The 27845-nt window shown below is 40.3% G+C and overlaps 1 long non-coding RNA gene across 2 annotated transcripts; it reads left to right on the forward strand.

Annotated features, from left to right (window-relative positions):
* Positions 1 to 17020: 17020 nt before the first annotated feature.
* On the forward strand, positions 17021 to 23663 carry LOC138804213 (uncharacterized). 2 transcript variants are annotated; one of them, XR_011365204.1, is made up of 3 exons: positions 17021 to 17092; positions 17941 to 18029; positions 23552 to 23663. It is a non-coding gene; the product is annotated as an uncharacterized lncRNA (long non-coding RNA). The 2 variants fall into 2 exon arrangements; XR_011365203.1 differs by lacking the exon at positions 17021 to 17092 and adding an exon at positions 17157 to 17266.
* The last annotated feature ends 4182 nt before the right edge of the window (positions 23664 to 27845 follow it).

The following is a 27845-nucleotide window of genomic DNA, read 5'->3' on the forward strand; positions in this document are numbered from 1 at the left end:
ATACTGCACAGAGGGGTTATAATTACATGGGCAAGATAATGAGTACATTTCTTATCAAGCATTGTAGCCTCCTCCTTTGTTTCCCCTTCCCATCCTACCCTGCCCCCCGACCTAATCCACCCCGCTCCCCCTGCCCCCCCCTACATGCACAAAAATTGTAAAGAACATTTTCGACATAATGACTTGTACATCTCATTGTTGCAATGGGTCCACCTGTATCCCTATTTAAACGATTTGTTTTTCCCCTTCCCGTCCACAAATTATACCGACATCAAATACAGTGAAAACAGTTCCCCCAGAGGCACTGGGATTGTGTCAGCTCCTGTCTCCACTTTTTTTCTTATGTACAGGAAATCATTGATTTTTTTTTTTCTGTAAGAGACCCGAATTTTTCCCTGGACTGTTCCCTTCTGTTTTATATATATATATATATATATATATATATATATATATATATATATATATATATATATATGTTTTACTGTGAAAATATCATACAGAGAGGCTATAATTACATGAGCAAGTAATGAGTACTTTTCTTATCAAGCATTGTTGCCTCCTCCTTCGTTTTTCCCCTACCATCCCTTCCCTCCCATCTCTGCAACTATACCCCCACCCCTGGTGCCAAAGTTGTAAAGTTTGTTTTTGAACACAGGATTTTGCACATCTAATGGTTTCAATGGGACCACCTGTATCCCTAAACAATTTGTTTTTTCCCTTCCCCTCCCCAAAGTATACCAACATCAAATACAGTGAAAACAGGGGTTATATATACTGTGGGGGAAGAGACATACAATGCAACAAAACTATCACCTTATAAATATGTTAGAAACAATAGCAAGAAAGAAAAAACTACTTGTGTCCTTATCTAGTGAAGTAAGCTTGGCCCAAAGAAACATAGATCCCATTGAAGAACCGGATTTTGGATGCCCCTCACTGACCACCAGACTCTTTGCAAACAGCAAAGAGTCGTTTATTGCTAGCTTGAGTTTGGTCCTCTGCACACTCAGTAACAGGTGACGCTAAGAGGCCCCGAGCACAAAATTAGCACAGATTTTATAATATCAAACATACAAGTTTAGAGTCTTCCACATAAGCAATTTCACAAGTTCAGGGGGTTTAAGTCCACTCTGACTGTACTTCCCTTTTTCTGTTGAAACACTTAGGAAACTGTTATGCCCTTAAGGGTGGGCAGGGTTGGTAGCAACCTGGGTTTTTCCAAGAACTTTCCCTTTGGAGGTTACTCTTAGGGCAGCACAGCTCTTTTTGGGGGCTACTCTGAGTGCAGCACAGCTCAGGGGGTTTGATCTTAAAATGGAGTTACTATAGCTCTTCACCATGGTTTCCCTTATTTGCAGTAACTGGTATATGTCTGAGGCAAGCCGAAAAGGTCAGATAAGATGATGTTAGGCAAAGTGAACCCCTCCTGTAATTTAAGAATTCTCCAACAATTATGCCCTGTATCTGCTCAAAGTCCTACTTTGGGGATTTAAACTATCCTACACATTTTACAAACCACTAAGATGACTGGCACATTCTTGCCCAGTTATGAAGCAGACAGACATTTAGAAAGGCATGATTACAATTAACTTTCCCATGACTTCCTGACTCTGATCTTTTTTTGGGGGAGGGGGGATCTGGTCGTGGGGCCTGAACTCTGGGCCTGCGTGCTGTCCCTCAGCTCTTCAGCTCAAGGCTAGCGCTCTACCACTTGAGCCACAGTGCCACTTCCACTTTTTTCTTTTTGCTTATGTGGTGCTGCTGAGGAATTGAACCCAGGGCCTCATGCATGCAAGGCAAGCGCTCTATCACTGAGCCACCTTCCCATCCTCTCAATTTTTGAAGGGCCAAACAGGATCTGATACCATCTCTGCCACCCTAGCAGTGGCTTGTAACTGCCTCTGGATGTTTCATCATTGCCAGGGTCGCAGGAGTGTCTTTCTCCATGCTGGGATACATACACCTTGGCATTTTCCTTAATCATTGGACTTGAGCTGGAGAGATGAGGGATACTGCTCAGGGCCTGAGTTCAAGGCTAGCACTTTGCCACTTTGAACCCCAAAGCAACTCTTCTGCTGACCAATCACAGGGACCTTTCTCTGCCCAGGCTGGCTTTGAGCCTCAGTTCTCAGATCAACAAGTCTAAACAAAAGTCCACATTTACTCCAATTAAAAGCAACAAAGATGATCATTAGAAATAGTTTTTTAAAGCATGGTCTACCTAGAACTTATTAGGTGCAGAAAGTTATATCTGAAAAACTTGTAAGAATCCTCACTCCTGTCTATGTCTTCACCTCCGGCTGCCTCTGCAGGAAAATACAGCCTGAAGCTTGTAAGGTCTTGCCCTCCACTTGACTGTTGCAACATGGACAAAACAGAGCAGGTCTTTGACCAGGCCCAGACAGAGCTGGAACTTTTACTCCCCCAGAGATGTCCAAATGAACAAAAATAACAGATTCTAATAACTTGAATAATTGTCTGGGGTTTTTTCAGAGAATGGTGAGCTCTGGTGTTTAGGTGACCTGATTTCAGTGACTGAGAGCCCCAAAATAACTCTCTGAACCTAGAAGAGGGGTTAGTTTAGAGGAGCTCTCCTTCAGCCAGTTTACATTAAGGGAGGGCCAATCTACCTGGCAGAGAGTGCAGAAATGACTTTGGGTAACTACTCATATGCTCTGACTTTTTCCTGAAAATAAGAAAAGGGATGTAAAAGCATTTCCAAAAGTGATGGATAAAGAAATTTGGTGCATTTCTGTAAAAAGAAAGCAATCAGTGATCTCAGAATTAGCTTAAACAGAAGTTGTTTCTTACTTTTCCTGCTTGGGCCAAATAAGCTTTCCCCTTGGAATTTTATCAGTACCAGAGTGGAGATCCAAGTTTGAGAGGAGATTCTCCACCTCATCCCAAGATTTCTCCAACATCTGGAGTTGGGGTTGGAGACATAGGTTTGACAGGAGATTGTCCATCTCATCCCTTTCTACAATGCTTGTGGTTCTCAGACATTTAGACAGAAATGTCAAGTAAAACAGACACAGACAGGTGGCCAAACAAATGGTCAGACAGACCTAAGCAAACAGCACAAGAAGGCACCTCCAACAGTGAGATAGAACAAATAAGACAACCCAATTGAGGCCAGACTCCATGTTAAGAACCCTAATCTGCCTCCACTGGGGATAGAGGCATCCCAATCTCCTCCGGGGCTGGGAGTTCTGCTGCATCCCGCTTCTCCTCTGACCCTTCCACTATACCTGGCCAGGCTTTTAAACTTAACTCTAGAGGTTTTTCAGTTCTAAGTTCCTGCTAGGAACTTCTCTCCACAGCCATGCCCTAGGGAGTGGCTCTTCTGGACACCAGTCCAAAGTCCCTGAGATCAAGGCCTGGGGTCCTGGATCTCACTGGGGCCTACATTTATTATATCCTGGATCCAAAAAGACTCCATGAAACCCAGTTAAAGGACTTAGGAACTTTATTACCATCATATGGGACCACTTCCTACCACCGGGAAAGTAGGAGAACAGTCTTGAAGTCAGGGTAGGATGCATTTTTATAGGGCTAGGTACATAGAGTTATATAGACAAGCCATGCAAGGCAGGTTTGGCATATTTTTCATTGGTTACAGTTATATGACCTTTAAATTAATTTGTTCTTTTTGGTAATATAATATGTAATAATTTGTAATAGGCCACTCATAGTGGGACCATTCAGTGGTGGTCTTCAATTTGAGGTCTTCAGGCCTTGTTACCGAGGCAAGCAAACAAGGTTACAGAAGCAAAACATGGCAGAAACCTAGCCTTGACTCACAGGAGCATAGGCAAAACATAATATTGACTTGGTCAGCATGATCAATACTATCAAAGCTATTGACACTATTTTAGAAATTATTTTTATTATAAGCTCCTAACACAGCAATTTAATGCAGCTGGTGATAAGCCTCAGGTTTTCAATAGCCTTTTGCAAAGCTGCCAGTTTGGTAAACTTGAGTGAGGGAGTGATGTTCTTTTGCTTTTTACCAAGGATGGGGAAGGGACAAAAGCTGACTACTGGTCAGCCTTTGTCTGGGGTTTTTCTTTACCAGGAGGTTTTTGCCCTTTATCAAAAATTTTGTTTTCTGATTTCAAAGTTTTGTACCCATGGCTATTCTTCTCCCAGGGAAAAGGGGAGAAAGTACATTTCTAACTGCAGGAGGGACTGAGGCCAGACAACAGGAAGAAATTTCTGCCAGTGAATAGTAACTCACATATTACAGAAAACCAAAGATCTGGTGTTTTAATGCATTAAGCTGTTCATTGCAAATAGGATGTCTGATTTATCAAAAATGTAAAGGATTATTTCATTATTTTGAAAAGGAACAGTAGTTAATTTTCAAGTTTTTGCTAACACCAAAACTTGATGACTTTGCTTGGGAGTTTAAAACAACTGATTTATGTTTTTACATGATGATGACAGGCAGAAGCTTACTGGTAGAACAAACTCCAGAGTCCATTTCAGGGGTTCCACAGAGCAAGGGCACCTGGGGCTGAGGAATGTCCCTCAGAGGCCTTCCACTAGGTGCACCCATGTGGCCTGTCCCCTGACACAAGAATCAGGTCGTGACAGGGGTCGTCCTGTTGAGGCGAGAATAGGATCTCACTGGGGCCTCCAGATGAAGTGGACTGACCCCCTGGACAAATTCACAGACTCTGACCAATATCTTAAAAGATAGTTTACTCAATTGACCAGCCAGGGCTAACTCTGTAGACTTTTCTTCCAAATTAACCTGTGCTAGTGTTTAAGCTACCTCTTTGACTATCTTCTGTGGCTTTTAGGGGCCTAATAGCTATGTATTTTCTTTTGCTTGTTCTCATTCCTCCAATGTTAAGATACTAACTGAAAACTTGAAGGTTATGGCACAAATGCAGTACAAAGAGCAGTGTTACTCAAATAGTAATCCCCAAACTCAAACATGTGTTAATATAGAACCTATTAGAAACTCAAAAATTCTTGGCAGCTCCAGCCCCATTGAATCTGAAGCTACATTTAAAACTCCCAAATAATTTATATGCACATTACTGTTCATAAAGTAATGCTATAGGCTGGATCTTAAGTGTCCACCTAATGCCTGTGTTTTAAAGACTCAGCCCTTAGCTTCTTGGAGATGGTGCAAATGAGAATGTAAGACCTAGTGGGATGTCTTCTGGTTATTTAGGGTGTGTCATGGGAGGTCTTCTGGTTATGTAGGGTGTGTCCTTTAAGTGAAGAATAGGACCCCATATTTTTCTTGACCATGAAGTGAATAGATTTCCTACACCATACACCCATCATGTCATCCCCATCCTCCACATAGGAGGCCTTAACACAGTAGGTCTGCCCAATTATAGATTGGAACCACAAAATTTTTGAGCCAAAATAAGCCTTTCTAAGGTGACTATCAAGTATTTGTAATAGCAACACAAAATTAATTCCAGCCTAATTGTAGAGAAGTCCCCAAAATGTTTTCAAAATCTTGTATTCATGACATCACTGCTAAAGACAGATTACTTCCTGGTGTGTATGTATAACTTACATAATAGTTTCTCACCATGCCTCAATGGACCACCATGAGCACATACCTACTTTGCAGATTGCTGACTAGCACACTGAGTGAACATAGCATTTGACTACTTGCTCTGCCGCTGCTCAGCTTTATTCCAGGAAAGACTGCAGAGTGAAAAGCAGATTGCAGAAGGAGAAGCCCAATAAAATGAAAACTACCCTTGCTCACTAACAGGCAGGCTCACACCAATGGGTGCCTACGTTTTCAGAATAAGTAATGGGATGCTTATGATTCAATGGTTAAACAAAATAATAATAAACACTTCAGATTTGAAAGCAGGCTCCTCATGGAAAAGAATGAAAACAGAAAAATTTGAAGATAGGCATATTCGAGTTAACATAATGCTTCTTCCATTCTAAGGCTTTTTAATCTTGTTAGCACAGTATTTAGTCTATTTTCTGTAAGTATTTTTGTGTAGAGAGCTGCGAGAGGCAGCACCTGGAAGATGGTGCCAGCTTCCGCCCTCCGCCTTCCCGATGGCGAGTGCTCTCTGTGGTAAACAACTCCTGATATGGCTAAGGCAAAGAATCTGGCTTGCTTCCGCGCACCTGAACCTATTGGTGGTTCCCACGTGGCGTATCAGGGTTGGCTACCCAGCGGGTACTTAAGGCTGTGGGGAATTCTCCCCAGGGTTGGGGTCAGAAGATTACTCAAAGGTCCTGAATAAACTGCAGAGAGAAGAGTTCGGTGTCGCGTCTTCCTTGCTGGTCGAGGCGGTAGCGACATTTTTGCTTACAATAACTTATGCCAAAGATATAAAAGGCAAACAAGAACCCACAGAGTGGAGCAATAACCGGCCAGATGGGGAACAGGAAAGGTGAAAGTGATGGAGATGAATATGATTGAAGTATGTTCCATAAAGCTGGCCATAAAAAGGGGAAGAGTGATCAAATTCTGTTAAAAGTACACCTTGTAAACATGGAAGTAACAGTAAAATCCCTTTGTATAATTAATATACAGTTTTAAATTGTGCTTTTCCAAATCTATCCCAAATAAAGATTTTAAGTTCAGAGCAGTTGTTGGAAATATCTTGATGTTTTCTCCTATGTGACACCTGATATCGCAACTCGAAAGGAACCCAGCAAGGCATAATATACTTCTGCAGAAGAATCTGATACTGACAGGAAGCCAAGCAAGCATGATTAGCAGGCAGTCCACCATGTCTCTCACTCATCAGAACTTTGGGATCATAATCTTTCTTGATCAGATAAACTTTCAAACTAGATAAAACCAGGATATCTGGTCAAAGTTTGTCAGAAAAGCAGTCTTAGCTTCTTGTAAGATAGCATCTATCCTTTAAAAGGCAGTGCTTATGTCAAACACTTTGGTAGAAAAGATTCTAACTCCTACAGTCCTGCCTTGTTTTATCTTTTTTCAAACCTAGTCAGCTTTAACAGACTTTCCCATTCAGCAGTATCCAAAGGGAGAATATTTAAGAAATGGGTGTTTGTTTTGCCCTAATTCTTACTGCCACCAACAGAGGCATTGCTATGAAAACAAGGGCTAGAGGCAAATTTGGACAGCACCCTTCCTTTGTCTTCCAAATTATTGATCAACAAGCTAGTAATTGGTAAACCTTTTGCCAGCCTTCAATCTATGTAAGGCCTTTGTGCCGCACTAGTTTCTAATCACCACAGAGACAATTCCCTTTCCAGCCTATATACCTAGAACTAGTCTTTCAATGTCATCCTACTAGTGGCACTTAGTTGTTCTGTTATTACCTTGATGGTATCTAGTATAATTACCAAGGCTCTGCTGATAATAAATCTAATCCAATCAACTAATGGATCTAACCCAATCTACATTTTATAGGTATTACCAGTTTAAAGCTAGAAATCAAATAGCAGGTTTTGATTAGGAACTCTTTGGGAGACCCCAATAGCATCTACACAAATATGACAGTTGGAAGACTCTCTGGGGATGAATCTCACTCCTTACTTGATGTTAGCATTTTCTCAACCTGGCTATTCTCAAATATCTTGAGTAAAATGGATGTATGTTGAACCAAAGTGCAGTTTCCAAACCAGTTGGCCTGTAAGGTCTCCAATACTGGTCCTCTGCAATACCAGACACCTTTCTAGGACTTAAACTTGCTTTTGGATTGTATTTTTTCCTTTGATGATCCAACTTTGCTCATTAATAGTTGGCAGATTTGAGCTGACTGATTAAGTAGTGGGCCTGGCTCAACTGAGGTCATGTGTTTCCCACCTTTTCAATTACCCTGGAAGATCCAGGGTATAAACAGAGTTTATCTTTATAATAGTAAATGTACTCATTATCTTGCTCATGTAACTGTAACGCCCCTGAACATCATTTTTGCAATAAAAAAAAACATACAGAAAAAAAGGAAGGTTATGACATATCCCGGCTGACCTTTGTTTGGCGTTCTAAGTTCTGACATTCATGCTTGATAAGGTCTGACAACGGCCCTCCAGTTAAAAATTTTGTTAGTTTTACACCATTGTTAGATGTTAAATCATCCCTCGCCCCACCCCATTTTCCTCACCCAAAGCTGTTTGAAACTTTTTTTTTTGTCAGTAATGGGGCCTGAATTCCGGGCCTGGACACTGCCCCTCAGCTCTTCATCTCAAGGTTAGTGCTCTACCACTTGAGCCACAACACCACTTCTGGCTTTTTTCTGCTACCTTCAAAGCCCTTGAAACAATCTTGACTGGCTTGTAACAGAACTATTCCAAAAACATGTACTCATCATTCCCATGTTTCCTCTACTTGCTGGTTTTTCCTTTTATAAAACTTTCAGACTTACATAACATTCATTTAAATATCCAGGAAAAAGTAATCCTATATGAAGTTTTTTTAATCTAATAGCAATAATAACTTGTTAGACCTGGAACATTGTAAATAACCAAATTTCAAGAATCTTTTGCTATTAAGTCAGTTAATTACTGAATGCCTGTAACAGATCCTTCTGAAGATATTTACACAGAGACAGGGATATACAAGATTTGACAAGCCCACATTAAATATAGAGCTCAAAAATAAAAATCATCCTTAAAACATGTTTTCATACCTTTCCTGACACTCTCCGTGAAAGACAACAATATAAGAATGTCTGAGGGAGCCGTCTTAGCTCCAATTTTCTTGGGCTTCCTAGGTTTAGAATTCTCAAATTACAGAGACATGCTGAAATGGGAGTATGTTTGTTTTTTTTTTTTTTGGTGCACTCTGCACTTCAGACTGCTTTATTTTATTGTGAAAATACCATACAGAGGGGTTACAATTACATGGGCAAGGTAATGAGTACATTTCTTATCAAGCATTGGTGACTCCTCCTTTGTTTCCTCTTCCTAATCCCTTCCCATCTCCCTCCCCCCCAAATAAAAGTTGTAAGATTCGTTTTTCGACATAACGACTTGTACATCTCATTGTTGCAATGGGTACACCTGTACCCCTATTTAAACAACTTGTTTTTGCCCTTCCCCTCCACAAGTTATACCAACATCAAATACAGTGTAAGGAGGGGGTTATACCGTGGGGGAGGAACATACAAAGCAAAGAAATGATCTTATAAATATGTGAGAAACAATTGCAAGAAAGAAAAAACATTTGAATACTTAACTTGGGGTTTGTTTCACCTCTTGTTCACCCTTTTTCTTAACTCCCTTACTGGAGATTTTTCTCAGAGATCACTCCATCTCCAACAATTCATTCTTCCCCAGCTGGACAAATGAAGTTGCAGATTAAGACTCTTAATCACAAAGAATTTAAGAGTCTGAATCTAAGACAATTCTCACACACACAGCCCCTGCAAACACACAACCACCAAAGCAGTATACATAGTTTCATTTTTTTCTACCAAGGCCAATGCATGAGGTTGCTTGCTTCTAAGGGTGCCTGTTTGGACCCCTTCCTCATATTGCGAATTAATTTTACATCTCAGGTCCATTGCCAGCTACAAAGCATGGCAGGTTTAGCCCATGCACGAGACTTCCTCAACAGGACGGCAGGGTGTCTCTCCTCTTGAGGGGTTCCTAGGATCCCTCATGAATGGCATGGAAGATGTGTGTTGGAAATACCTGGGGAAATTAAGGTATCCTAAGAACACCAACTCAGAATGCCTTTTGCAGGAGTGAACTTTGCCTTGCTGTCTGTTGAATGCCAAGTTGAATAAGCACACTGGATGGGCAGCCCACCACTGGCTCCCCCGAATTTGAAATTTGGGATCATCTTTCATGATAGCTCTAACTTTTCACCCCTTGCAAACTAGTCAAAAGCTTTAATAATCAATCCCCAGAACATCTGGCCATGTTAAAAGAAAAATAACCAACTTTTACCCAGCTAGTGTTCTACCACTAGAGCCATGCCTCCAACCCCTAGCACTTCTCTAAAATAGCATCGGTAAGGTTGTGACTACCTTTACAAGGGCAGTGCTTATATCAGACAAGCACTTCAAGACTTAACTTCTACAATCCTCCCATCTTATTTTACTTTTTCTTCCAACTTAAAGCTCTGACTTTCCTATTCAGCAGTATCCAAAGGATATTTTGATTAAAGAGTGTTTGGTTAAGGCAGATTCAGTCACTGAACAAAACCTCTTATACAAGAGATAAAGCACCCATCCACACGTTGCTCTGAAAACAATTACTAAAGAGGTAAATATTGACACCATGACTCATTTTTAAAACGCTTGTTCCATCATGAAACTAGTAAAAGTATCTGCCACCACACAGACATACAAACTTTTTTTTAAAAGGACTGTAGACTGGTCCTGGGTTTGATCTCATCTCATTTTTTGCTCAAGGCTACCACTTTAGCCACAGCTCCAGTAGTTAATCTTTTTGCAGGTTAGTTGGACAGTCTCATCTTACCTGCCTGGGTTGACTTTAAACACAGATCCTCAAACTCAGCCACTTTAGCATCTAGGATTATACTCAGCTTCATCTGAGTTTTAGGTAACTTGTTTGCCAGTATTAAATCTTTGTAAGTCTTTCTGTAGCATTGACCTCCAACCACCACACAGATTCCCTTTCAAGTATTATACTTACAGCTAATTTCTCCCATTTAATCCTACCAGTGGCTCCTAGTTTTTTCCCCGCTTGGCGGCATTTCCAATTAACAAACCCTGCTGATAAATAAAAGCACCTATTGGAATAATCGATTGTGTAGATCAACAGAATAAGACTAATTTGAACTATTTCTGGTTTCTAGCTTTAAGCTCTTTGGGAAATTTTTAGGGGCTCCTAAATAGCGTATTTGTAAACATGATTCTTGATTGACTTAGTATGAAGTCTCTCTTTACCTAATTTAAGGTGTTTGAGAATGATCAGGTGTGGGTTGGCCACTTGAACCCACGCACAGATTCCACTCCAGTTGGCCAGTATTATCTTCAACAGTGGTCTTCTGCAATACCACCAGATATTTCACCTGGCTATGATTAATGCTTATTGCTCATCTCAAAGTGTTGGCCTTCACTACATCCAGGTAAGTTTCCCTGAAATGTCAAATTTTCCCCAGGTATAGTTGGCCTTGAAAGAATGGAGCTGGTCAGTTTCAGGGGTTTTTGAAATACTCTTGCTTTTGAGAAGAGCAACATGGTGTTCGAAGTTGCCTTACTGACCTATCATGCATTTCATGCCCATGGGGTCTGAGATCCATGACAGCACAAATAGGACTACTTGTGTGGCCTCTCTGCCACACAGTCATAGCAGTACTTAGAATGTGGACAGAATCACCACAGTATTTACCTCGCTTATCCAGTCTCAATTTCAGTCCTAGTAGACTCAAAATTGGAAGTCATACACAGAGTGTCTACTTCAAGACTGAAGTTGCAACCATACCGTAGGATTAACTAAAGGGTGGATTGTGGCCTGGAGCCAAGCATGGTCACCATAAGGTCATTAAGACTGGAGTTCCCCATGCAGGATGTTTTCACAAGTCAATACCTGACAAACATTAGACACTTATTTGAGCATTATGAAACTGAATCAATTTGATCAGAAGCCCCCTCCCAACTAGAAGGGAAACCTGCTTTCCTGCTAAACAGAAACCCCCAAGACTCCCTCCCACTTGGTAGGAAACACTCCTTCCCTTTTGGTAGGAAACCCTTTTAGCTTTTTCTTTTGGTAGGTCTTGGGGCTGAACTCTGGGCCTGGGTGCTGTCCCTTAGCTCAAGGCTAGTGTTCTACCACTTGGGCCACAGCTATACTTCTGGTTTTCTGAGTGGTTTATTGGCAATAAGAGTCTCATGGACTTTTCCTGCCCAGCTTGGCTTTGAACGGTGATCCTCAGATCTTAGCCTCCTGAGTAACTAGTATTACAGGCGTGAGATACCAACACCTGGTTTTTAAAATTTTCTCTTTTTTGTCGCTTGTGAGGCCTGCACTCTGGGCCTGGGAATTGTCACTCAGCTCTTCAGCTCAAGGCTAGGGCTCTACCACTTGATCTACAGCGCCACTTCTGGCTTTTTCTGCTTACACAGGGCTGAGGAATCGAACCCAGGTCCTAATGCATTCAAAGCAAACAACACACCACTGGGCCAACTTCCCAGCCCTTCATCTGAGTTTTCAGTTAACTTACTTGCCAATGTTCAATTCTTCTAAGGCCTTTGTGCAGCTTTGGCCTCCAATCAACACATAAACTCTTCCCTTTTCAGGTAACATTTGTAGAACTAATTTTCCCATGCCATCCTACTAGAGCATTTAGTTTATGGGTTAAAAAAATCTTTTAACAAACCTTTTTTTTTTTTTTTTTTTTTTTTTTGCCAGTCCTGGCGCTTGAACTCAGGGCCTGGGCACTGTCCCTGAGCTTTGGCTGAAGGCTAGCACCCTACTGGTTGGGCCACAGTGCTACTTCCAGCCTCTTCTGTTTATGTGGTGCTGAAGAGTAAAACCCAGGGCTTCATGAATGCTTGTTAAATACTTTACCAGCTCCCAAACTACATTTTTATTTGTAGTAATCATCAGAATAAAACTGATTCATAAGCTGCTATTTGGTTTCTGAATTTGAAACTTTTGGAAACTTTTGGGGAATCCTGAATAACACCCATGTAAATATGAGATATGAATGACCCTCTAGGGAAGGAGTTTCTCCTTATCTAGTATAAAATGTTTGAGAATGGACAGGTGGGTGAAATGCTAGGGTGAAAGGGATGGCCAATTGAACCAAAGCACAGGTTCTTCTCTAGTTGGCCAGGAAGGTCTCCAACACTGGTCCTCCACAATACCATCAGACATTTCCGCTGGCTATGGTTAGTGCTTACTGTTCATCTCTTCACAGGAGTAGCCTTCACTCATCCTGATAAGTTTCCCAGAAATGCCAATTGTCCCCCCAACCTAGAGAGGCAAGGGGTATAGTTGGCCTTGGGAAGATGGGGTTTTTGTCGTAGATCCTTACTATCGCAAACAGCAACAGCAGGGTCTTACACGTTTCCCCATGCTGTGTTTGACTGATGATAGATCATGCACTCCATGCCCTTAGGGGTCAGAGGTTCATCACAGGGGGAGGTAGACCACTTGATTTTCTGGCCTCTGTGCCACACAATCTTAACAGTAATGGTGGACAGAATATTTAATCCATTTCACCCAAGCATTTGTTTTGTTGGTGGTGGTTGTGGGACTTGAACTCTGGGCCTGTGTGCTGTCCTTGAGCTTTTTTTTGGGTCCGGTCATGGGGCTTGAACTCTGGGCCTGGGCGCTGTCCCTCAGCTCTTCAGCTCAAGGCTCTACCACTTGAGCCACAGCGCCACTTCTGGCTTTTTTCTTTTTGCTTATGTGGTGCTGAGGAATTGAACCCAGGGCCTCAGGCATGCAAGGCAAGCGCTCTACCACTGAGCCACTTTCCCAGCCCCCTGTCCTTGAGCTCTTTAGCTCAAGGCAAATGCTCTGCCACTTGATCCACAGCACCACACCACTTCCAGGTTTCTGGTGGTTAAATGGAGACAAGGGTCTCAAGAGCTTTCCTGCCTGAGCTGGCTTTGAACCCCAACCTTCAGATCCTGAGCAGCTAGGATTACAGGTACAAGCCATTGGCACCCGGCTTTTAACAAATTTTCAGTCTACCCTGAAAGTCTGCTTCTGAAACAGGTTCCAATGCCATACATCTGTGGATCAGCTAGAGGATCCATCCAGGCCTCAGAGTCAAAGTGGGTCACTTGAAGGAGTTTAGTGAGTAGGGCTTTTTGAGTTCTCCCTTCCGGATATATGATTTAACACACACATGCAAGCACATATACAGAAGTTTTTGTTTGAACAAGTGCACATTATAGACCTCAAAAATGAAAATCATTAATAGTGTTCTCAGATCTTTTTCAACATTCCATTTTCTTGGGTTCCTTTAGGTCTACAATTCCCCATTTTAGCAGGTCTCTTGTGATTTCAGGTTTTGGTGCACTAAATCCTCCCTATTGTAAGTTTCTTGTGCACCCCTTTCATATTCAACTTTCCCCTTACTGGGGATTTGTCAAAGATGTCTTCCTCCAGCTCCCACATTGTTTTCTTGGGCCAGAGAATGAAAACGCAGGTCAAGACTCAAATTCTCTTTGTGCCTAAGACACACTCAGCCCATGAAAATGCCCACCAACAAGGTAATATACTCTAGTCCAATTTTTCTTCTCATGGTCAATGCATGAGGTTACTTTTTATTGGGGTGCTTCCTTGGGCCCCTTACTGACATTGCTGATAAACTTTCCATCTTCGGTTCATCATTAACCACAAGGGATGGTGTTTAACCCAAGCTTTAACTACCTCAACAAGGTAGGATGTGTCTCCTCTGGAGGGGTTCCCAGGATCCCCTTGAGTAACAAGGATCCTGGACAAGTCCCCAAATTGTTGGGAATACTCCCATAGTGTACTCCAATATCCGAAGAAAGATCATCGACTTGAAAGAACTTTGCATGGCAAAGTTTAGTTCTGTCAAAGGGCATGTTACTGACAGGAAGAAGCCAATTAAGTAACCATTCTGAGTAGGAATCTGCCCAGGTTTTACCCTTAATGAGTTACTACTTGTCTTGATCAGAAGTTGTGTTCACAGTCTTGCTCAGTTGTCTACTTTGAAAGCTCAGCTGGCTATTTACAAAGGGGTTAACAGTTTTAGAGCAACCAACTAAACCAGGACAACCAGGCCAGAAATTTTTAGAAAAATCTTACTCAGCTTGTGCTCTATGAGTTAATCCTTGCCTCAAGTCCCTAGAACAATTCTAGTAACAGGATATACTTTAGTTAAAATAGCTTTTTGTAAGATGATGGCCACTCTTGGTTGCTTTACTTCAAGCAATCACTTTGAGACAAAAATATTCTAACTCCTACAGAGTCCATTCCCAGACAGAATTTTTTGTTAGCAGCTCCTCTTTGGAATGGAGGCTTATGAGCTTCAAGATGAAAACAGCTTATTCACATATTGCCTTGGTTCCCTTAGGCAAATTCACCTCAGCGGGTGGTTATGAAACCAACAGCTGTGTGTGGCTGCTTCATATAAAGAACCTGCCTTGATCTTCTGCTCCTATGGCTACTAGAAAGAGGAGGCACGTAGCTGTGGACTTAGGCACACATATTGAGCACAGAGCAAAGAGCACAGAGTGGGTGTCAGCATTTTCAGATGAATCAGTCAGATCCTAGCTGCTTAGCTGACCACAGGGCACACTCTTGATGCCACATTTCTGAGGCAGAGCATTTCCAAGCTGCCAAGACACTATGGTAGGAAAAGGCCTGAAGGAGAATTCTTGGTGAGAAGAAAAGGTGAAAGTTTGGATTTAGGTTTTAGAAAATGCAAGCCACTTTCTGAATTGCTTGAGGCAGCTAGCAGATCAACATGTTTTCTAGCTCTCTAATGAAGAGTATGAGAACACTTCCCACATCTTACAGTCAATCCTGCCTGCCTGGAAGTCTTCCATTCTCTCTTACAGGACTTACACAGTTTTTAAGTGGTCTTACAGGGTGCTCATTATATTCTTCTGGGTTTAAAAAAAATGGTACCACATTCTTATTGAAACAATGTAGCACTAGATTCTTGTTTGAAGCATTTCACTTGTGGCTCTGCTACTTACAAGACTTAACCTTAGTCAAAATAACTTGTCCGAGCCTAAATTTTTATTCTGTATAATGGAGAGCATTATAGCAACGATGAACTTTGTGAATAGTTTACTACATGCTACAGAGTGGTATTTGTTTTCTTTGAACAATCACCTTTTATCTAACTATAAGGTTGGTCTTCATTGTTGTACTTCTATACCCCATTTTATATAGAAAAACTGTAGCTTCAAGAAAAATTAAACACCCATTAGTTTATAGAGAATTTTTACCCACATTGAATCTACAAAGGGATGAGTGGAGATTCTGCCTCAGACAAGCCCCATGAATAAGATAGGATAAAGAAAGTAATGAGGGCAAAGCAAGAGATGTTGTCATTAATGCTTGCCTGTAAAGCAAAGGAGAGGTAGAGTGTGGTAGCTAACCAGTGAAAGAGAGCAGAGTGGATCTAGGTATTGAAAGCAGTTTTTTTTTAAAGAGCCAGCTTTAATTTATATACGCAGGTGTTATATAGATTGTCTTTGGTTTAAAAAATAAAAATTATTCAGCAAATTGCTGAGAGATTCTATTAGTTTAAACTCTTAATTCTTGGACTGAGTAATTCACAAAATTAAGATCTTCGAGGTTCCTTGAGTATGAGACCATTTGGAAAAAGCAAGAGTCAGCAGATCTGATTTATCTGGTAAGAAAGCATATCCTCTGGCTTTAGATCAACTTCTATCGCAGAACAAGGGGAAGAAAATAAACAACATTCTACAGAACTTAACACCTTAAAGATACTAGATTGCTGCATTATTTTTTCATTGTTAGATTCATACACGAAAATAAAAGCTGAGAACTCCTAGACCCTTTGCTAGCCTAGAACTGGGTGCTTGTTGTTGTTGTTGTTTTTCCTAATTCTTTAGAGATTCTAGTGAGAAGAACTGAGAAAATGCAGACATTAGCCTGGTTAGGATTAATCTTCAACCACAGAGCCGCATTTAGTGAATTTTAAACTGGCCACTTCCAGTTACAGACCCGGCACACCGCACCAGGAGAGTGCCGGCTCAGGTCCAGGGTCGGCCTGAAGTGCCTGCAGAGGCCCTGGCCCAGAACTCGGGGCGCAGGGCGGGAGCCATGGCCAGGCGCCCGGGAGTCCGCGCCCTGCGGGCCCCAACACCGGGCACTGCACCCGACGGCCCCAGCCTTGCTGCAGGCCCATCAGCTGGCAGCCCATTCATTCAGTGGCGCTTGGTCCCCGCCGCTCACCTCAGACATGTCCAAGGCGGGGGCGATTGTTCTGCAACAATGCGATGATGCTGAAACTCGCGTTCCTACACCAAACGTTTGTGGGCGCTGTGCAAACAGCCTTCGCTGGGAAGCAAGGCTGCGGGTCGCCGGCCTGGGCTTCGCTGGAGCCGCTCCCACCCGCCCTTCCACGGGCCTGCGCAGTGGGGCGGCTATGGGAGCAGCCTGGACCCGGCCACCACCTTCCGGCATCCCACAGCGCTGGGTGCCCAGCCTGGCGCTGGGTCGCCAAGGAGTGGTGTCTGGCCAGGTGCCTGAGAAGTCGCCCCGCCCTCCCTCTGGCCTCTGCCCACCCTCCAGCTTCTCCTGGACAGCCCATAGCCCACCTCCAGGGTCCTGGGCCCCCATGACCTCCTCAAGGCCTGAAGGCCAAGGCTTCCCTCCCCTCAACATCTTCAGAACGGCACTATTGTCTATGTCTCGGGTTTGTTTTCTTAACAAATTTTTCTGTTCTGGAATTCTTTTTTTCAAAAAAAAAGTTTTTTCTTGTGAAGATACCATACAGAAGGGGTTACAATGACATGAGCATTGTTGCCTCCTCCTTTGTTTTTCCCCTACCATCTCTGCCCTCCCATCTCCATGACTACACTCCCCCACACCCCCCACACCTCCCCATTTCATCCTCTACCACCCCATTTCACCCCCACCTCCCCATTTCACACCCCACCTCCCCATTTCATCCTCTACCACCCCATTTCACCCCCACCTCCCCATTTCACACCCCACCTCCCCATTTCATCCTCTACCACCCCATTTCACCTCCCCACCTCCCCATTTCACCCCCCTTCAAAAGTTGTAAAGTTTGTTTTTCAAATTAGCCTCTTGTACATCTCATCTCACTGTATCCCTATTTAAACAATTTCTCTTTTTCCCTTCCTCTCCCCAAATTATATCAACATCAAAAACAGTGAAAACAGGGGTTATACCCTGGGGGAAGGACAAAGCAAAAAAAAAAAAATCACCTTATAAATACATTAGAAAAAAAGGTTTTAAAGCAGGTTTTTTGTTGTTTTCTTGATTTTTTTCATCCCTTCCCAGTCTCCCCTTAAAACATGTTCTTTTGATTGTTTTTCATCCCTTCCCATCTACCCCCTAAAGCAATTTTTCTTCAAAGCGAAAAGAGCAGCGAAAGAGACCCCTCAGCAAAAGAAACCAAAAGCTGATCCGAAGACGCTCACGTCCCTGAGGTATATGTAGAGCCCTTTGACTCTGCCCCATAGGGCGTGTTCCTGGATTGATTGGTCAAGGGGCGGGCTTGTGCTGCATGGCATCTCGTGATTGGTTTCCCAGTCTTGGAGCATGAGTAGGAAGTTTTCTTATTAGATGTCCCATCTCACAGCACAAGTGGGGAAAACACTTTTGATTGGATGGGAGTGAGAGGGACACTCCCCAGACCATAGTCAGAAACAGCGCATGCCTTAGCACCTGAAGTCTGATGGGAACAAGGTGTGTATTTTTTGCTGAGTCATTCATCCCCGCCATGTTGGAGCCAATACCAACCATCACCTGTTATCCATAACTACCCAGATGAAGTGGTTTAACTCCCTCTGAGTGCCACATCTACACTTGTTACTCACAGTGCGCTGGTCTCCCATGAAACACTATGCTGACAGAGAGATTGAATGTCAAAATCTCTGTTTTGAAGCAGCAAAGCCCTCTGACTTAAACTTGCACACTTACCTTGAATGCCACTTAATTTCTACTTACAGAAGGCAGATTCAGTTCTGCTTTGAGCCAGCATGGTAAAATCTAGGGCAGAGAAATAACTGGACTATATTTCTAAAGTCAGGTGGAGTAGGAGCCACAATTCCCAAGTGCTTGTATTGTCTTCATAGTCCTGTATTTTGATGTGGGAAGTAATTTCTCCTGAAGGTACATTCTGAGCTGAATTCAGGCCGAAGATCGTATTTGTGCATCTGTAAACATATACTTAGGAATCTAAACTGCAGATGAGGCAAGTTCTTAGTAGCAGAACAGTGTGTTCAATATATAACTGGTAATGTTATTTTGGTGAACAAATGAAAGAAAAATCATAAAAGGACCGATAACTGACTTGTTGAGTGATGACCCTTTGTACAACTACTTAAAGGATAATATGTATATATATATATATATATATATATATATATATATATATAAGCAGTACTATGTATTTTCTGTGAGTGCATATCCACAGTGTATGTATCTTTAGGAAAGGAGAACTCAAATGGATCATAACAATGCAACTAGTAATGGTTTAGTGTCTTATCTGTGGAAATCCCAGAGGAAAACAGTAAAGGTATGAAGATTCCAAGAAGATGGAGGCATACCCCAACATTAGGATATAGCCCTCACTGTCTTGGCCCAAGGTGATGGCTAAAATGCCAGTAATCGCTTCCAAGTTCCAGGAAGTGAGGTGAAGGAACAGAAAGAAGGAAATAAAGAAATACAGAACATGTGCAGACTGTCCTTTAAGACAATATTCTAGAAGCTATCAGGTAACATTTTTCTCTGTATTGTTATCTAAATATTATCATTATTGGGAAATGTTATCATTATTTTACTTAGCCTGGAGTTCGGTTAAAAGGACAGGTGTCTCTATTGATTCAGAAAGGAAGGGTGGATATTAGAGTAGGCACATGAGATATTTTGCTATGTATATCAAGGGCTATAGACCTCACCTGTAATGTTTTACTGTTTTTTAAGCAGAATAGATCCTGCATTTTGTGTACAACTAGAAACTATTTTTAAGCTTAAGAAAAAGAGGAAACATATCTCAGATGCTACATATGCTATTGTATTTTTAAAATGTGTACAATAACATCCAAATAACGGCAAATTGAGTATGTATTTTGTACAAAAGGGGTGATTTCCCTGAGCCTTCTCTCATTTCATTAAAAAAAACAGCTTCACACACTTAAGTGAGATAAAGTTTTGAACCCAGGTTTATTGCTTACTGGCAATTTAAATTGTTTTCCCAACCTGTGGTTGTTTTTTTTTTTTTCCCAGTAATTGTGGTCAAATGCAAACAACTCAAAATTTATCATCTTTTTTACACTTTCTATTAGCATTACCTAGTTATATAAGTGGATTTCATTTTGATATATCCACATAGGAATACAATGTACCCTGATTATATCTACCCCTTCATCATTCTCCTTCTTCTCCTCTCCCAGGTTTTCTTTTTTTTTTTTTTTTTTGGGTCCAGTCGTGGAGCCTCAACTCTGGGTCTGGGCACTGTCCCTCAGCTCTTCTGCTCAAGGCTAGTGCTCTACCACTTGAGCCATAGCTCCACTTCCAGCTTTTTTTTTCTTTTTGCTTATGGGGTGCTGGGGAATCGAACCCAGGGCCACAGGCATGCAAGGCAAGCACTCTACCACTGAGCCACCTTCCCAGCCCCTCAGGTTTTCTTAATTATTTTAAGAGTACAGCATAGTAGTAGTAAGTATATTTACAATATTGTACAAGTTCAATGTCCACACTCTTTTCATCTTCCAAGATTAAAATTCTATATTCATTAAAATAATTTTCCACTCTCCTCTGCTTCAAGGTCTCCATCAAGAATGATTTTGGTTCCTGCCTTTATCAATTTGACTGTTCTATGCAACTGATATAAGTAGAATTATGCAATATTTGATCTTTTTATGACTGGCTTTGAGGAGCCTGAGGCCTGAGTGACTCCATCTTGAGCTAGCTGTCATCTTCTGAAGTATGAGTTATGTAGCTGACCATGAGCCCGGCCTGGGAATGAACAGAAGAAGCAATTCTTGGACACTAGGAACATAAACAATCCTTGAGAAAATCTCAGGCAGGCAGGTGCTGGAAGGCATGGTGAACCCCCTTCCCTCCCCCCTCCCTGTGCAGTCAGGCCACAGGTGGTGTTTGTTTAAGAAAGGAACCCTGCAGTTTAGCATGCATCTCCTTGAGATTCCCTGTGGTGCAAACCAACCAGTTTAAAGTACTTCAGCCCTCTGATCTAACCAACAACCTGTTTCTGCTTTGTAGTGTGCCAATCATACTATAGAATTGTATTATGATTTTCCCGCTACATGTAATAATTTGTTGTAAGATTCTATGATGTATACAAAGTCCCTGCCTTCCCTAAAAAAGTGTATAAAAAGTACTATAACCCTGGGCTGGGGCTCGAGCTTGCAATAAAGACTCCTTTGCTTTTACATTGGTGAAGTTCTCTGATGGTCTTTTAGGTAAGAATTTCCAAATTCAGTTTTACAGCTTATTTCATTTAGCAGTGTCCCTAAGATTCATCCATAATATAGCATCTGTCACAGCATAATTCTTTTTAAAGTTGAAGTAATATACCACTGTGTGTATAAACCACATTTATTTTATCTATTCATTTGTTGATGGCCATTTGTATTGCCCCCATGTTTTAGTATTGTACAAAATGAATATGAGTGTTCAAAGATTTCTTCAAGATCTTGCTTTTAGATCTTTAGAATATATGCCCAGAAGTGGACTCATTGTATCATATGACAATTCTTTTTTCTTTCTTTCTTTTTTTTGTCATGGGCTTGAACTCAGGGACAGGTCACTGTCTCTGAACTTTTCCTCAAGGCTAGTGTTCTACTACTTTAAACCACAGGTCCACTTCCTGTTTTCTACCCAGGCTAGCTTTGAACCTCGATCCTTGGATTTCAGCTTCCTGTGTTGAGTGGTTAGGATTATGGGCATGAATGATCCTGTTTTTAATTGTTTGAAAAGATGCCATACTGTTTCCCATAGAAAGGTTCCAATTTTACCACACTTTTGTCAGTATTGTTACTTTGTTTTTTGTAGTTATCCTAATTCATATGAAGTGGTCATATTCTTCATTGTTTTGACTTACACTGTCCTGGTGATTAGTGATGTTAAACACCTTCTTCATGTGCTTGTTAACACTTTAATTGTCTTCTCTGGAGAAACATCTGAGTTCTTTGCACATTGTAAAATCAGGTTGTTTGTTGTTGTTAGGATGATGTTCTTTGTATATTCTTGATGTGAACCACTCATCAAATATATGCTTGCAATGACTTTATCCCATTCTGTGTTGCTTCTTTGGACACTGATGATTGCATCCTTTGGTACATCCTGTTTTGTGTTTTCCTACAGTGACTGACCCTTCTCTGATGTCAGTTTCCAGTATGTCTTCTGGTCCTGTAACTATGAACCATCATATTGATTTGTATTCCTGTTTTTGTAACAGTGAAATAAAGCTTCATGATAATGCTCTGGTTGCCTATTGGCTTCCATTTTTGGATCTCTTTCCCTCAGCTTTTAGTTAAAAAGCCTTGGGGCATATTTACAACTTATTAGGTCCTAAAAACCCTGTAGAAAGTTGCAGCCATTAAATTTAGTTAGTTCTGATGGAAATATGTGACTTCCAATGTCTAAAATAGGGCAAATAAGATGAAAATTCATACAGATTTTTTTTAAATTGCCAGTCATAGGGCCTGAACTCTGGGCCTGGGCGCTGTTCCTCAGCTCTTCAGCTCAAGGCTAGTGCTCTACCATTTGAGCTACAGCGCCACTTCTGGCCTATTCTGGGTATGTGGCACTGAGGAATCGAACCCAGGGCCTCATGCATGCAAGGCAAGCACTCTACCACTGAGCTGCCTTCCAATGCTTGATAGGAAATGTACTCATTACCTTGCTCATGTAACTGTAACTCCTCTGTACAGTATTTTTACAATTAAAAATGTATTTTAAAAAAAAGATGAAAATTGAGAGCTTCGTAAAGTAGAAGCACACCAAAACTCTAGGTATATATTTTTCTTCATATGAGTATTTAGAATTGTATGAAGCTAGAAATTTAACCTACATGCAAGTTAATAACATTTCCATGGATGCTAGATGATTTGTGATACTCTTGGGTCAGAGACAAAAGGGACTTAATTTTTACAGCCATAGTGAAAGTTAGTGATGTGTGTGTGTGTGTGTGTCTATTTATATATTTGAAGTAAATCTCCCAGCACTCAGTGCTAGTGAGTGAGGTAAAGATAGCCAGGTGAAACCTATACAAACAATAGATTCTGAGTTTGAGCAACTGCGATCTATATAATGAGCAATAGGCATGCCTGAACTTTACTCTGGAGGATGACAATAGCTTAGAAATAGCTTGTAAAATATATTTGTAAATATACTATAGAATAAAGAGCAGCTAGTGTTCACTTGGAGATATGCTAATACTTGAGACTGCTGTGGAATTGTTCTTTGTCTTTTGTTTCTTGAAAGTTCCTAGCTACCTAGACCAATACATATTTCTCCTAATGAATACATAGCTTTTCTTAAAAATGAGGCATGACAATTTGTTGAGATTATTCTTTTCCTAGCCCTAAGCCTAAAGATGAAATAGGGACTTAAATCCAATCTAGAGTACAAATTCAAAAAAGAAATAAATGGAGTTCATATTTTACACATCTAGACACTTTTAGAGCCATTTTTAATGCAGGTATGGAAGAAATTAAGGAAAAAATACGTCCACAAATATATTTTTTGAAGGTATTCTATGTATTTTAACAGTAATAAAGGATTACATTTCTGTTTTTTAGTGTGTGAATATTTACAGAGTACAGAAAACTAAAGTTTATTCCAGAGTATATCATGGAATACAATGTAGCAAATTTTCTATATATTGCTTGTATATTTATAGAATTCATCTGTCTGATTTCTCTACTATTTTGATAAACAGAGCACCTGTTTTACACTTTGAAATACATTTTTCTACCTACAGCATTCTAGACACTTTGCTGTCTACTAAACATAGAAAAGATTCATGCACAACCTTCACCTTCAAGGAGCAGTTCTCAGTATCCCAAGTAGCTTGTGTTTATCCCCACCCCTTTCCTCCCAGCTGTCAATCTAGGTGAGTGATGACTGAATTCTATAAGACAGAAAAACTCAGATAATTCACAGACATGCAGTTAGTATCCAATGGAACCTTCTTCACTTGGATTATTTATTTATATATATAGATATATACATATATATATATTTTGGTTGATCGTGGGGCTTGAACTCTGGTCTTGGGCACTGTCACTGCACTCTTCAGCTCAAGGCAAGCACTCTACCGCTTAAGTCACAGTGCTACTTATAGTTTTCTAGTGGTTTATTGGAAATAAGAGTCTCACTGACGTTCCTGCCTGTGGTGGCATTGAACCGTGATCCTCAGATCTCAGCCTCCTGAGTAAATAAGATTACAGGTGTTAGCCACCTGCGCCCAGCTTGGATTATATTTTATCACTATTTTTGGAGAACTTCAACTTTCTTATTTGGAAACTGAGTTGTCCAGCTAACAATGAGTAGATGAATCTCATTATTTAGAATTTCATTTAACTTAACTAAAATTGGAAGAATTAATTTCTCAGACACTATTCACATTTGAGATTCAGTAGCCGCATGTAGCCAGTGGCTAGTCTGTTAGACAATATATATATATAGAATATTTCCGTTATCACAGATTTTCTGTTAGAACTGTTTTAGAGTTTTAACACCACGGTTAGACCTTTCTGCCATGCATATATGCATATATATATTTTCCTACAACTTTGGGGTCATATATTTGTTTGATTATTCATTTGTTTATTGCCAAAATTTGAGCTTGAATTCAGGGCCTGAGCATTGTTCTCAGCTTTTTTTTTTCTCATGGCTAGCCATAGCTCCACTTCTTGCATTTTGAAGGTTAAATGGATTGTCCTGTGGGGGCTGGCTTTGAACCATGATCCTCAAATCTCACCCTTATGAGTAGGGAGGACTACAGGTATGAGTGTGCTTTATAACTTGACTTTTCATTGCATTGTATCATGCATATATTTCCTATCTAATAACATCCTAAGAAATCGCAATGTTCTAAGAACTTCACTTATAATGATTACATGGGAGTCCAGTGCTTATTGAACTGTGTCTACACTGAAAATCGTTGTTGTCTCCAAAATATTAAATACATCATCAAAGTTGTTTTGAATTTTTCATTCTAGTATTTATTTTTTATAAATAGATAAGTATCTGCTAGTTTTTAGAAAGAACCAAATACAAAATTCCTTCTTACATAATAATCCATCTTAACTTGGCTCATCTAAAAAAGCAAGTTACACCTCCCTGTGAATATATTCTTTTCCCAGCATGCAGTTCCAGTTTTGTACAATTTTATACACTTTACCCACTATAATGCCTTTTTCTAAAATCCCTCTTGCTATCACCCAGTTTTTGTAAAAACTTTTTGAAGTTATTTCATTAATAGGAAGGCATAATTAACTAATACCAACTTAATGTAATCATTTCCATGGGTATTTGCATTTTAGCCTGGATCAAAACTTGATTCTAAAAAGATTATACTTTAATGGAAGAATCAGAGCATCAATCAGGAGGTTGAGAGTACCTTCATGAACAAATTTTATTATGTATTATGTATTTATATTATATTATATTATATATATTTTTTTAATATATTATATTATTATGTATTTTGTATTTTTGTTTTAAGATTTGAAGGCTAAAGATTACCAGCTCATATAACCCTGGTTCCAGTGGCCTGCATCTTGTACATACATTTTTTTAATTTGGGGAGGGGCAGGGAAATAAAATTGCTGAAACAAGGATTCCGGTTGACCCATTGTAACAATTGAATGTACAAGACACTAAGATGAAAACGAACTTCACAAATTTGGGAGTAGGGGGAAGGAAGAGTTGGGGAAGTAGGGAGGGAAGGGAATGTAGAGGGAAAACAAAGGAAGTGGGTAACAATGCTCAATAGGAAATGTACTCATTACCTTACGCATGTACCTGTAACAACTCTATACAGTATCTTTACAATAAATAATATTTTTTAAAAAAGTTTACCAGCTCAATCTTCCACAATGAACTTGCTATACACTTTAAATACTTCATATGGCTCAAAATAGGAAACCAAAAAGAAAGCAACTTTCTATATAGATTGTCCATTGATGTAAAACTGAGATGCCAAATGCTGTGCCCAGCACACAGGAACCCAGAGTACAGTCATTAACCTCTAGAATGCTGAGTTATCTTCTTTGGCTGGAAATCTCTTAATTTTATTATAGACATTATGCAGAAATGTCCTGAAACAACATTCATGGAGAATAAACAGTTCTACAAAATCAGGAAAATTTTATCAAGTCAAAAAGAGGAAAACAAGACAAGAAAAATTCTATTCCTGGTTATATTAAAAAATAGGATTGAACAATAGTCTACCAATAGTCTGAAGAAGAGAACAATTATTTAAGTGAGTTGTTATTATAAATGTAATAATAGAGTCATATGCATGGTAAAATAAAACCTGATGATGAGCCATGAACTCTGCCTTGGGAGGTCAGGAAAATCCTTCTTGCACAGTGTCTTGATACATGGGAAGTAAGAAAAAAGATGAAAAGTTTATGAAGTTTAGTAGTCTCCAAATAGTATGACCAAGGAATGCAAAGTATCAGGAACAGGGTAGCAATAAATCAAATTGGAGAGATGGAAATGGCAATGTAGTTTAGTGTTGTTGCACTTGCTTAATATGCACAAGGCCCTGGGTTCAATCCCCAGCACTAAAAAGGAAGGAAGAAAGAGACAAAGAAAGATTTGCGAAGTGGGCCTAGGACCATCATAGAAGTTTTATTCTCTAGCCCGGATTTCATACTGTTAATTGCATATTATTACTGCCTGGGAGACTTAAAAGTACAGTTGCCCAAGTCTCAGCCATTTGTATTTGAGTGGGTACAGATGTATCAACTTCAGCTGATATGACTTGGGGGCAGCCAGGATTGAGATATCATGGTAGCGCATATGAGTATAGAACATGAAAAAAAAGTTCGTGAGCCTTTTATTTCTGCAAAAAAATAAATGCACATGGTATGACAGCCTAAGTATGGATATAGTTTAGTCTGCATTTAAATGTACAAATATACCAATTTTGCAAACTTGTGTAAATTACCTACCTCTCTTTAAGCCTTAGTTTCCTATTTTGGACTTGGGAGCCAATGAGACTATAGTGAGAGAGTGTTCATAAAGTGTTTTCTGGCTATGCATTTTCAAATGTATTATAACTACCTTATTTGACTTGTTTATATAGTGTAAATTTGCACCAGGTGCTGAAGAGCAAAGCAGACGAGGATCAACTGTCCTGTCTTAGGTCTCTTGGATACTTGATGTCATTCCTTACATTCCAAAATTTTTGAAGTCAGAGTTGGACAAGACGGCAGTTTTAAAACTTTTCTCTATGGAGCCTTAACATTTTTCAATATCACAGGGAGTCTGGAAAAATGGAAAAATAAATTATAGAGAAAACACAACAGTGCTTTTCAGCTGGCTTACTGTTCATCCTTTTGATCTATGATGACAAATTACCAGCCACTATATTGGTTATAAACACTAAAATTATTTCTACATTCTGGAGCCTGGAGGTCCAAGATTGCAATGTCAGCATAGTCAGTATTTTTTTTTCTGAGTGATGTTCTGTATTCAAGATCAGGCGTGAAATCTATTTGGTTTTGTTTATTTAAATCCCATTCATGAACGCTTGCCTCCATGACTTAATTACCGTCCACATACACACAAAGGCCCACTTCTATAACATTACACTTGAGATAGGATTTCAACAATTGAAACTGGATGAAGAGTATAAATATATGCATTGTACTTATACATTCGTTGTTTCCCCCATAAGATTGTGGATCTAAGAACAGTAAGATCCAGACATTGAATGATCTTGAAGCTGACCTCTGGGCCACTCTATGATTTTGGAGTATTATATTGATCTGGCTTATTCAATTCTCTGCCTTCACTACAAGAATATTTGGAGAATACATAAGATAATTACACTGAGTAGTTATCTAGAGAATTATTTCATATTATTTACTTTTAATTTTTTTGGTAGGTACTTGGGTTTGAATTCAGAGCCTTGCATATGCCAGGCAAGCACCTTACCTCTTGAATCATGCCACATCCAGCATGCTTTGGTTGTTTTTGAGATAGAGTCTTGCATTTGTTTATTCCTAGGCTACCTGGATAGTGAACTTCCTATTTGG

The sequence above is a fragment of the Dipodomys merriami genome, unplaced genomic scaffold (assembly GCF_024711535.1).
Source record: "Dipodomys merriami isolate MVZ:Mamm:240054 unplaced genomic scaffold, mDipMer1.0.p SCAF_36, whole genome shotgun sequence".
Taxonomy (NCBI): domain Eukaryota; kingdom Metazoa; phylum Chordata; class Mammalia; order Rodentia; family Heteromyidae; genus Dipodomys; species Dipodomys merriami.